The sequence below is a fragment of the Anas platyrhynchos genome, chromosome 2 (assembly GCF_047663525.1).
Source record: "Anas platyrhynchos isolate ZD024472 breed Pekin duck chromosome 2, IASCAAS_PekinDuck_T2T, whole genome shotgun sequence".
Lineage (NCBI taxonomy): Eukaryota > Metazoa > Chordata > Aves > Anseriformes > Anatidae > Anas > Anas platyrhynchos.
The window spans coordinates 62,654,119-62,666,629 of record NC_092588.1 but is presented as its reverse complement, the minus strand read 5'-3'; the positions used below and the strand labels follow the sequence as shown (position 1 = coordinate 62,666,629).

General features: G+C 39.6%; 1 long non-coding RNA gene across 1 annotated transcript; it reads right to left on the bottom strand.

The window, feature by feature from the left end:
• Nucleotides 1–353: 353 nt before the first annotated feature.
• LOC140001897 (uncharacterized) lies at nt 354–11,314 on the bottom strand. The gene is made up of 3 exons (XR_011807625.1): nt 11,151–11,314; nt 4,158–4,407; nt 354–3,480 (listed from the first exon to the last, which is right to left on the bottom strand). It is a non-coding gene; the product is annotated as an uncharacterized lncRNA (long non-coding RNA).
• Nucleotides 11,315–12,511: the final 1,197 nt, after the last annotated feature.

The following is a 12,511-nucleotide window of genomic DNA, read 5'->3' as shown; positions in this document are numbered from 1 at the left end:
GTCTGAGCTCAGTTGTATTCCTGTAACCCTAGGGTGCAGCTCTTACCCCGAGCTGCTCCCAAGCAGTCATTGCTATGTCCGTCAGTGGGCTCTCCTCATCTTATGTTACCTGCAGTGGTGAAAATGATCACGGCTTGGTGTCCTAGCTAGGATCACGCTACAGTAGTCATGTAGCATTTGCATATCATGTGTGCAGCAGGCCTGCTGAAAAGGAAGGAGGCTTCATTTTCTTCCACCAGAGCAGACCCAGGAAGTCATTTTAAAATAAGTCATTCAGAGGATAACCAACTTGCCTGCCACAGATATGGGAGCTGTGTGGTTTGCTTGTAGATTTTTTTTTTTCTCTCTAAAGATTGTTCAAGCTACTGTAGTGTCTGGTGTGACAAAAATTCTGACGAGAACAGTGGGTTGGATCGTGCGCCAGTTAAATTGCTGCGGGGAACAGAACAGCATCCACAGCTTAGACTTAACTGACAGTAACAGAGCAGGGGAGAACTAGGGACATCAGAAGACTCTGAGCAGGGAGACATTTGAGACAGAAAAAAGTGGTGGTTGGGGGAGGAGGGGGATGCCCTCAGAACTGCATGTTCATGTATCAGATTAACCATAAATTATAAGAAGTAGCTTGCAAAGAATTTCTGACCACCTCTCACAGGTCTCTATGTTATTATGGCACCTCACACCCTGCATTGACACATACTCTGTTGCATTTCTGTTTTCCAGCCCTTCTGCTGCCCTCATCCTCCTTCTCAGCTGAAATCCTGTCTTCTCCTGCAGGTCAGGCAGGTGTCAATGTGAGCTGGTGCCAAGCCACATTCACTGCCATAAGGTAGGCTACTCATAGTCTCTGCTGCTGAATGCCCTCCCTCCTATCTTCTCTGCCACTTGGACTGAGGCTTAAGCACTGTTGAATCTCAATCTTTTTTCCTTAGGAGCATGATGTGAACAATATTATGATGCGATCTGTAGCATGATCCTATTCCTGCTGAAGCCAGTGGAAAGATTTCTGTTGCTGACAGCGGGTGCCAGACTGACATTCGAGTCACACCATGGAGTCATCCTGCTGCAGAGCAGCATCAGGGTAGGAGGAATCAGGTGATCAAATCTGATTTGCAAAGCTGCCTTGCAATGTGCAGCAAAAGCTCATATCTATGAAAAACAGGGCAGAAAACAGCTCTAGATATAGATGATCCAGCCTCGCTAGTTGCGTTTCTAAGAATAAATTCAAAGGGGTGGGTTCTTCTCCAGCTATCCCCTCACAACTCCACGGGTATTGCATACTACGTTGGGTGAATGAAGTCAAATTGGACCACACAGTCTCATCTGCCACCATCCTAGCCAGTCAGGCATTGCGAAGAGCAGCATTGTTTAAAGAAGTGTTACTTTTCAATCATTATTGAAATTATTATGGAATTATTATGGGCATTTTAAAGACCAACAGGCAGCTAACCTGCAACCGTATGGAAGTATGCAAAGTACAATTAAGTCACATACTTCCAACTATGTGGGAGCTCAGAAGTATACGAGGTCTACCCATCCATACCAGCTTTATTTCTGCTCAGCCTAAAAATGATTTTTAGCACTTCCAGTTTTCGGCTCTCTCCAGATATTTGGTTCTAATTATTTTGTCCAATTTTATAATTATATTTGAATTGCCTATGTTTGGTGACACTATTAAATGTGATATTTGAGTCCTGGACATTGACCGCATCTGTTCAGAAACCTGTAGATGATCCAGGACTTAGGAATATTTTGACATGAAATGTTCATTAGAAAAAATAAAAAAAAATAAAAAGACATAAAACATGTTGCTAGCTAATTGCAAAATAATAAAGGTATCTTATATTCGTAAATGATTGGATGCCTGGTTTTGAATTCACCAGTTGTGGCAAAATCGATAGGGAAAAATGCACATCCTCCATCAATTATTAGCTTGGTAAAGGAAATGACACACTTTTCAAGCCCTTTACTCTGGGCTGCCATGCCGTACGCTTTTACAATTGTTTCAGTACCCTGCACCAAAAAGAAAAAAAAAAAGAAAAAAAAAAAAGAAAAAAAAGTATTTTGTCTTGATTTTAAATAAGGTGACTATAAATGCAGCAGCAAAGATGTATATTTTGATAAGGCATACTTTGATGGTAATGTTAAGAAAAGAATTACAAAGAGCAGCTGACGCCTCATGAAAATCTTAATAGGAGGAATCTATTCAGAATAATTCTGGTTACTCTACTGTATTATTATTATCATCTATTTCCATATTCCTCTTCCCTCATTCGCTTTTAGCAGGCCTATTTGCATAAAACCGGGATCATTGTTTCTTAAGAGCTCATCTGCTTCTGCTACTTAGCTCTCACGTGAAAGCATAATCCTTTGCATATCCCATCACATTTAGTTAGAAACTGTTACAATTTTTATGACTTCAGATGTGGAACTGGAGAGCAAAAACAAATGATTCTTAAATACAGAGCCTAAACTGGGGTCCTAGTTTTCTCTGTTCTGTACCAGGCATAACTAGTGATGTTTGGAATACACTTAGCAAGATTCTGAATGGAAATAAAACATTTTAATCCATTTAAAACAGGTCTGTGAGTGTTGCAGCTCCTCAGCTCATCTGTCACTAAGTCAAAGCACCCCATTTTTGTGAAATCCCATTTCTCCTCCAGTACAGGCCTTCATGCATCCAGTATCTCAGCAAGCTCCTTTTTCTTACTGTTGACTCCAGCTTAATCAAACAACACGTCTTGATTGGGTTTCCGTCAGCCCTGAGAGATTAACAACCCCTTGGAATCGAGGTGGTGAAACATGCTCCATACACATTATTTGTACTGTCTGAAATAACTGAAAAAGAAGACAGATTTTCTTCATGGCCAGTGAAGCAGGTGGAAATGAACCTGTACAAAAATAAATCTGGAGTAGTTCTGACCTAAATTTCAAACTGAACATGATTCTTTCTCTCCCTTTTAGAAGTTTGAACTTCACTCTCCACCTTTACTATCCTTATTTCTTCCCCCACAGAAAGTACTAACAGCCTTTCTATCAATACCAATATTGTTCATCCAACCTAAAAACCCCTGCTGCAAAAAATATGTTCTTTAGCTCTAAGCAGTACTTTCTGGAGAGGTCATTGACCATGCAGTTTGTCAACAAGAACCTTTAAATGCATGTGCTAAGCCTAGATGGGTTGATAAATAAACCTCTAGCTCACCATGTGATGGCCCTAGAGACAGGGAAGAGAGGGTGAAAAGTGTGGATAAAAATTTTTCTTGAACAATTCTGCCTTGGGAGCAGAAAAAGTTGACTTTATGGTGAAAAAGAGAAGACTGACAACAATTACAGGTGAATTTTAAGTATCAAAAAGCTTTCTAAATACACTAAGCCTTCTGAATTTTGTAAAATCCTTATTGGCTTCAGGAGAGCTCCATGTGAGAACGAGATCCTTCTAGGGGGATCTGTGCCATTGCTGTGGTGTCCAGTGTTGTCCTAGACATGTTATAAAATAAAGTAAGGAAAATCAGTCATCTTGTCATCTGGACAACTTATGAAAGTTTTACAAACATATAGAGGAATCAGCAAGCAGGGAAAGTGATATGAGCAAACAGAACACCCTAGCTGCATGTTTTACAGTAAAAACAGCATCAGATCTGATATTACAATGTAATAAGAATTTACTGGCAAAATGAGGTTGCTGTTCCTGGGCCTGGCCATAACAGGATGCTAACATAAGGGCTGACTAACACAGTAAAGTTGAGGTCACACCAATTTTCTGGACACATATATGTCACCATTAATGTGGGGCAAATTATTTTTAAAAGTGCTATTTGAGGTTCAAATAATTGCTTTTTAGATATGAAAAAGCTCCCACAGAATAAATTATCACCAGCACACACAACTTCTTATCACTGGTGTAGATTCATATGCTCCTCTGTGAAGATTTACCTCCACCTAAAGCCATTTACTTGGTCTTAATGAAAAAATGTCTTTAGGCTGTTAATTCCACACCTCACGTCTAATATCTAAAAGCGGCCAGTATTTGGGGACAAATGCCATCACTGAGCCAAATGCTGTGAGAAGTTCTGGTTTGCTAAAGTGGGACAGAAACTGTCCTTGCCATTCATCGTGGCCCTTACAGGGTACAGCAGGGAAGCAATTGTCCTCACCTCGCAGTCCAATTGGGTGTTGTGCTCTTCAGTGAAGGAGAAGGAAGATTCACCACATCAGCAGAAGTTCATCACATCAGTGGAGCAGCTTTTTAGTGCAGACATTTGCTTTTCAGGGGCTGGGCACGGTTGTTGGCATGGTTTATTTCAGGTTGATACAGGGTGCTCAGAGGACTTCTTCGGTGCAATGAAATCACCAGACATTTTGCTGGAGAGTCAACAATGCCAAGGCAGAGGTGCCAAAGGAGCTCTACGAGAACAGCAGAAGGAAAAACACTTGTAAAATTCCTGAGATAAACCACAGATGTGACAAGGTCCCAGAAGGGAAGACTGTGTTGCAACTCCCTGCTACCCCACCAGCAAAACACTCTTCACTTTCATTCCTCTAAGTCGTAAACTGCCTTTGAAAATACCACAATCTTACTGAATGTATAGGCTATTAAAAAAAAGAACTACTCCAGAAAATCATCAGTGAATTGCAAAATACGATTTTAAGAATAAATATTTGCAGTTTATAGTTTCCATCTCACATTTTGATCTGTTACAGACACCTCTCAGCTAGGGCAGCAGAAACAAGACTGTATTATCTAGGTCAGGACATAGAAATGGAAAATACAGAACCCTATAGCTGGGTGTAACATTCGCAATTTGCTATCTGCACTTTTCAGTCAGTGACATAGGTCAAATCATGTCATTTCTGCTCCCCCTCTGGACGATTTGCATAATAAAGCAGCACAACAAGGACAGCGTATTTCACAATCAGCCTGAAGTTTGCTTTTAGCATACGAGCACCAGTTCTAATCAAGTTCAAGTGCTCAAATGATCTCTGAAAACAATTATGGAATGGTTACTCCCATGGTGGACTCAAAACCTGCTCATGGATTTGATTAGAGATTTTTGGAAGCATTTTCCCCTGTCACCAGCCTTGGCTGTCATTTCCTCTAACGCAGTTTCTCAAAGCACAAATGTATTGGTTTATTATGATTATGTACTGTAAAACAAAACAGCATTGAGGATGACTTTGGGTATTTATTTTTTTTTCTTCTTCATTTCTACAGAAAGAACGTAGCAGATTTTAGCAGCCTTCAGTCCACTCCAAGTGGCTAATTTACTGTTCAGAACAGGTTTTTATTACCCTTTCTTCCTTCCCTGCCTCACTGCACAAGTGCTCTCCTCCTTTTTTTTTTTTTTTTCCCCTTCTTCTCCAACTTGTTTCTTTTGGTTCCTTTCGCTGTGTATTATCTGCTGCTGGCAGTAATCTTAGCTCTTCAAGTGACAGCAAAATTATGAGGTGCTCAGTACGAGATGACAATTTTCTTCCCCTCATTCTAATTCATTTGCAGCCCCATCAAGGAATCAGCGTCATCTTTTCAGCGCGTTAACAGCTCTCTGCTGATAGAAAGCATTAGCTCCACATTCTTCAGCAAGAGGTCAAAAGCGAGTTTTGTTTTGTAACAACCCATTAAATTTTGTGCTTTGGAAAATTCCATTGCTCCCCTATGTCAAATACCTAGGCTGTTACTTCAGTTAACACGCAGCAGAAGAGGAGTTCGCTGGGAGATACTGAATGAGTCAGGCAGCAGAGAGTATTTCCTAGAGAGGATTGTGGTTTACCACTGTCCATGACCAGTTTATTATTATTTAGCCTACTCTTAAGAAAGCCTCTTGGTTTCTGTGCACACAGAGGCTCCTGAGATCATTTTATTACCTTAAACAAAAGCAATAGCTAGATGTTCCTGTAGCTTTCTACAAAGAAGTAGCTTCCTTGTAGGACACCTGGGTCACTGTTACACACACTCTCATTTACAATCAGCATGACAGAAGCCTAAAATCTTTGTCATACTACCTCCATTAGATTATTTAGTGTGTTTCTGATGGGTATACAGGCAGATTACAGATCTGACTGTAAGCATGTGGCAGATTGAGGGGTCCATAGGAAACGAGGAGCCATGCTGGCTGCCACCAAGGTCCCCAGGCATTGGAGCGGAGCTGTGCTGACCTGCTCCATTCAAGGCAGCACGAAGGAAGCAGCAGTGCTGCTCCGTGTACTGCAAGCAGACAGATGGTCCCCTGTTTTTCCTACCACTCTTTCAACTGCAGCACATTGAAACACAAAGGGTAAAGCTTGCAATAACTCAAAAGCAAAATCTGGAGAGTGACAGCTGGAAACAATCTTCTTAAAAATAGCCCAAACAGTAAGCTGGCGGTACAATATACATACTGCAATACTTGCACACGGGGCTGGAAGGAAGCAGAGGTAGCATACTGTGGTTTTGGCTGAAAATAAAAGTTGAGAAGCTAATTCAGCATTCAGCTCGGCACAGTCAGGGCCGTGGTGGAAAAACCAGCAGGGCACCTGGGCTCTGCAGCAGTGATAGCAGGATGCCCGAAGGACAGGATTTGGAAAAGAGAAACCTGTTTTTTTTTTTGTTTGTTTGTTTGTTTTTGTGGGAAAAGGTGGGCTGTTTATTATAGACTGAGACAGTTCAGATATCAGGGAAAGAAAGAAAAAAAAAAAAAAATATATATATATAATTTGAAAACATTGAGATGCAGCATTCTTCTACCCCAGCTGCAAACAGAGTGGCCACAAGACCAATACGGCTTCCTCCCAACCCAGTGGAGCAGCCAGACCTGTCCGAGGGCAGTGCTGTAGGCATGTTCCCCAGCAAGCTAGCAGCTCCACCAGCCTGTACTTTATTGCTGCTGCTCTGGGAGTAGCTGTAGCTATTTTCAGTTCTGCATCAGATGGCATCTGAAATTAATGTTGTTTAATAAGCAGCAAAATGAGCGTTGTCAGCATGTCAGTGTGAACACAGACACACGTAGACCTTTAGCAGATCTTAGTTGTGCTTTACCTACACATAGAGGCACTCTTCAGATTTTATCCTATGTCTGTCCTGATCTGATTTATTTATACAACCCTGATTCAACAAAAAGAGGGGAAAAACGGCCACAGACACAAAGGATTCACTCCTCCTCACTCTTCCCAGTTGCACACACCCAACCGACTCATTTCCTTTCTCAGCAAAGGAATTGGGCCCTTGTGATGCAGTGTTTCCATAACAAGGAAAAGTTTTGTTCAGCCACAAAACCTTCGCCTCAGTGTTGGAGAAAGTGTGCCAGATGTCCTTGCCACATGCAGGAAGGAGAATCGCTCAGGGACTAGTGCACAACACACGAGTTAGCTTGAGGAGATGCAACACGCTAGAGCATTTAATGCAATATATGCCACAGCTTTTAATGCAATGAATTCAGTATGTAATGGGCCTGCTGAGCTGTGAGGCAGCAAGAGACACTCAACCCTTCAAGCACAGACACTGTAGCCAGATAGGGGAAGAGGGAAATGTGAGGGGCTGGAAGTAGCCTGGTGAAGCCCTCTGCATTCACTGTAATGTTTACGCAAATTAACCCAGCAGCTTTTTGCTTCATCAGATTAAGGAGCCTCCTTGCTTTTACCAAGGACACTAAATTATATATTTTTTTCCCTCATTCCCTTTGAAGTCCCATCTAGTTGTTATTATTTCCCTTGCTGAACTGCAGCTCTGTGCTCCCCAGAGACCCTTCAGAGTTTGCAGTGTTTACCATCTAGTGATGATTTCCACATGAAACACGCTTGGGTTCAAGGAGAAAGTGTTTTTCTTGAGCTGCCAACTCAGCCCAGTCTCCAGCAGTTGAGCTGGATTTCTTCCACCTTATGCATCATCACTGGCAATCAAGGGACCTGCGGGCAAGCTCCAGATCCTGGTTGCACAGCCATCAGCTGATGCTCTCAGCAAAGGGACTATTTTGCAGTGGACTGGACAAGAAAAGTTTTCTTCCCTTTCAGTTTTTTGCCAACCCAGGAAAGAGTCCTCAGAGAGACAAAAATGCCTCCCTAGTCCCCAGAAAACAACGTGACACCATAGAGTGTAAATTCATGCATATTCGCACACTACTCAACACTTACTCAGAGTCAAAAAAATATAGCAGAATAGAAACAAGCAGTTGAAACCAACACTAAAACGCACGTGGAGTGTAATGTGTATTTTCCCTCTTGGGCAAATCAGTGCTGTACTCCCATGCTAGTACTTAGGGTGAACACGTGCATGCAGGACTGCTACTCAGAGCAAATGATGCTCACCACATGAACCTGCAGGGAATACAGTGTCCATTAGCTATGGTAGAATTGAAAAATATCTTTGATATATTTCAGTTGCTCCTTTAGGATTTCTGAAGACAAAATGCTGTATAAACAGCATCAGTTGGCAAAAGGCTATTTCGTTATTAAAGCACTGTTGAAAACCTGGCTATGAGACATTTAGATGGTGCCAAACTTTTTAAAGGCCTTCCTGTCCCATTTATTTTTTCCTCACTGTTTTGTTCTGTGATTTGTTATTCAGAAGTGTTAGGTGTTTCTGGACATGTCTCTAAAGTTCTCATTTTTTCTGATATTTTTCACGTTTGTTAAATATAAATATGTTCAGGAGAGTACAGCTACTTAATATCTCATTGTAAAAATATAACAACAGAATTGAGTTTTGATTTAATCTATTTATTAGCTAAGTAGGTGCAGCTGCTCATTGAATATTACAAAGCATACATGAGATGTCCTTACAAGATGAAGGGAGATTTTGCAGCTGAGGGCTATATTCATCCTTTCAATCTACTGCCTTTTCATTTTCTATTTCCTCAATTGCCATTGCTCCTGGAAGAGCTTAAAACTTGCTACAGTTCTACTTCAGAGAAATGTACCAGCCATTAGTTCTTCTTGTGAGTAAGGATTGACACCTTGTGGCCAGAAAGTGTTAGAGAAAAAATAATCCTATTACATTTTGATCATCCAGCCATTCTTTCCCTGTAGACCAAGGTTTTCTTTAACCATTGTTTATTTAGGTTTTAAAGAGTCACAGAAATATCAGACTAAGGTGGCTTTGTGCTCTTTCCTGAGTGTTTTTATATGGTTAAGTATGATTGAACTTCCTTTCTTCCAGGGAGAGAAAAACCTTTGGACCATTTGCTTCTCCAGCAGCTAGATAGGGGATTTCTGTTCCAGCCAGACTCAAGGGTCATCTCACCAGGAGATTTGCACCCAGTCCTTTGAAGGATATTTTTACTCCACTGAAAATATTTTCAAGATGTGGGCAAGCACACCTGGTGTGATCTCAGACTGGAAATTGCTGAGACTGTCAGCCATGGGTCCCCCCTGCCCATTTGAGACCAGGTTTCAGGCTGGAAAGTAAAAGAAATGAACCATAATCAGGGGACAGGATGTGTTACTGCTGATTCAGGATTTTGTTTCTGCTTTTGATATTAAAATTCCATATAAAATTTGTGATTCTGTTACAATCTCTGGCTTCTTAATTGCCATATTAGAAATAAGTAAAATGGGACTCTGCAATCTATTTCGTTCGAGGAACTGGAAAATGTAACAGGCTTAAAACACCTCTCACTGATCCCAGCATTTCCTCCTATGTGGAGATGTGCTTTTAATCATTTAAATTACACTAATTTCCAGGAACGCCATGTGTTGAAACCCATTCCAACCTCTATTTTTCTGATTCTCTGAGTTATGGGTATCCCAGAAATCACTGTAAGATGTCAAATCAATCCTCAATACAGAAATGTTTTCAGAAAGCCATGATCAGGGCCTTTGCTTTGAAGTGAAGCTCTAGCCTAACTCAGTTTATTTATGACATATTTATAACAGTTTATTTATATTTTGCAGCCCTGGTCCTTCATGGTCTAAAATCCACAGCTTCACCAGAAATACAGGATGTAACAAATATTTAGGATATAATTTTCAAGTTTCAGCTTTGAAACATTAAAATATCAGAATCTTAGAAGAAAGTGAAGGAATCTTTGGCCTATGTGATTGAGGAAAAGTATTTTTGAAAGATGACTTTACATACTTTTATTTTATTATTATTATTATTATTTGCATTTTACAGAAACAATGCCCAGAAATTTTTCTTCAATGCTTTCCTAAGATGGTCAACAAGTAAAAGCATCTGAGTCATCAATGAGTGGAAGGGAATTTTGATATCAGCCTACAGAGTAATTAGACCCACCACCAGATTTCTTGTGTGCTGTTTAGAAAACACAGCAATTTAGTATACAGCTTTACACCTTTCTTTGGCTTTGAATCATGCTGTTAGCATCTCTATCAGTTTTACAAAGTCAGAAGTCATGAAACCAAATGATTGCAGAGGAGTCTACTTTATATTAGTTACAATAGTAACAGTTCTTGTTTATATCCATTCCAAGAGGTAACCCATACCTTCCAACAAATTTATTTATTTATTATTTGATATCTTCTAGTCTTTAATATAAGTTTTAACTTACCTTTAAAAAAATTATTGCTAGTTTAAGTGTTGCCTCTTTTTCTGGTATGAGTTAAGACAGTTCTGTGACACATCTAACCATTGTTTATTCTGCGAAGTGTTATTAAAATTATTGAAGCATAATAATAATCACTTTCATATAAATATGAAATCAGAATCCTAGGAAATAAATTTCCTTACAGAAAGTCAGTTGCAAATATTGAAGAAGCAAACAGGATATAACCTTGCCTTGTGAAATGGGGCTATATATCAAGGGGCCTGTAAATGCATAATGACACTACAGGAAATAATGTTCCAACCTTTGTAGCCCTCGCAAAGTTCTTGGGGTGTTGTGTTTGGCCATGAAAAAATAGTGATGTACATTAACACAACTACATGTGTTAAAAAGAATAAGAGATAAAAATATTTAGAAAGATATCAAGTATTTTTAGTACTCAGAAAAATGAGATTAAATTAATAAAAACAAATTATTAAGAGGACAATCAGAAGCAATATTTTAAGTAAGTAACGGAAGTAGGCTTGAAAGGAAGAGATAAAAAGCAGCTCAGCAAGTCTGAGAAGCAATATCACTTAAAAAGCATACTTATTATTGATTAAGAGGTTTTTATAGTGAAGCTTACTTCTTATCTAATTAAAGAGTAGCTACAACATCACAGTAAAACATTCTTACCAGATAGAAATCTTCTATGTACTTTTTGATGTTTTGCTTGAGTACATCTTTTCAAGAAGGAGTACTACTGCAAAGCCGTACAAGGAGCTTCTACATAAGCTCTGCTTTCACAGCAGATCCCATTTTAGGCTTTCTCCTTTACAGAAGCACAGTCTTATTCGACCTGAGTTTATCCATGTGAAGGGGGTTAGCAGGTGGTTTAGCTCTTACACCTGTTTAAGTTTAGATTGCCTAAAAGGTTGCCTTCACTGAATTGGCTTTACTGCATAAAGTAGCTGTCTGCAAGCGAGGATATGGAACTTTAGGAAAATATTAAGGAAACAACAGACCTGTGCCTGAAGTACAATATCTGTTTGTTGACCCATAAGTGTTGCAGCTGTATTTTCAATGTTTGATAATAAAAATGCTAAAATAAGTATTTTAAGAAGTATGGCTTTTATTTCTCCTGTTGTCATTCTGGCCCAGAAATAGATTCTGAAATCTTTTTATTTTATTTATTTACTTATTTATTGGTCAGAGGTGACCTTCCTGCAGTATTTCTGACTCAAATGTAGGCATGCAAGTGTAGATAGAGTTGGTTCATCTCTAAATCCTAACTACTTGGTGCTTTGTGGCAGACTGTCTCTAAAGTGGGTACCTGTGGGACAGCTGAGTACAGAACAAAAAAAGCTATCATAATTACTTTAAAAACTTCTGTTGTTTTTGTTTTGTTTTGTTTTGTTTTTTGTTTTTTCCCAATGCAATGCTGTATCAAGTTTATTGTTAAGATAATCCACATATTTGTCAACCTCTGAAATTGTTTCTAAAAATATTTAGTTGATACTTAGTCTTCACATTAAGATTTCTAGAATGATTAATCCAGCTAATTTTAAAAGAAAATACCAAGAAGCTGGGTATTTTCAAGTTAAATGCAAGAAAAAAAATGCTCTTCATTAAATAACTTAAAAGAAAACACTGTGATCCCAAACACAAAATGTATGCATTCCCTTTTGATTTTGTGATCCCTTCGAAAGAGCATATGAAATTTCCACTTTGCTTTATATTAGTGTGAAGAAATCTGTCATCCTTTATTCCCATTTTTAACTTTCTACCATAAAGAGCTGTAAGAAGCAGAAAATTTAGCAAGGAAGAAAGCTGAAATCTTGTTTTGTGCATATTTTCAAAAGTACACAAGGAGATCATAGCCCTACTGAAGATTGCAGCTAGAGAGCACCAGCAACCACAGCTGGAGGAAGCAACTTCTCAGCATCACACCTTGCTTGGCCTGATGAAGGCTGCTTTGGCTGCAAAGTGGCCACTTAAGACCATGCGTAGAAAAGGCCCTCTGGAGGCTGCCTCGTCCCAGCCCTGCTCCAGCAGAG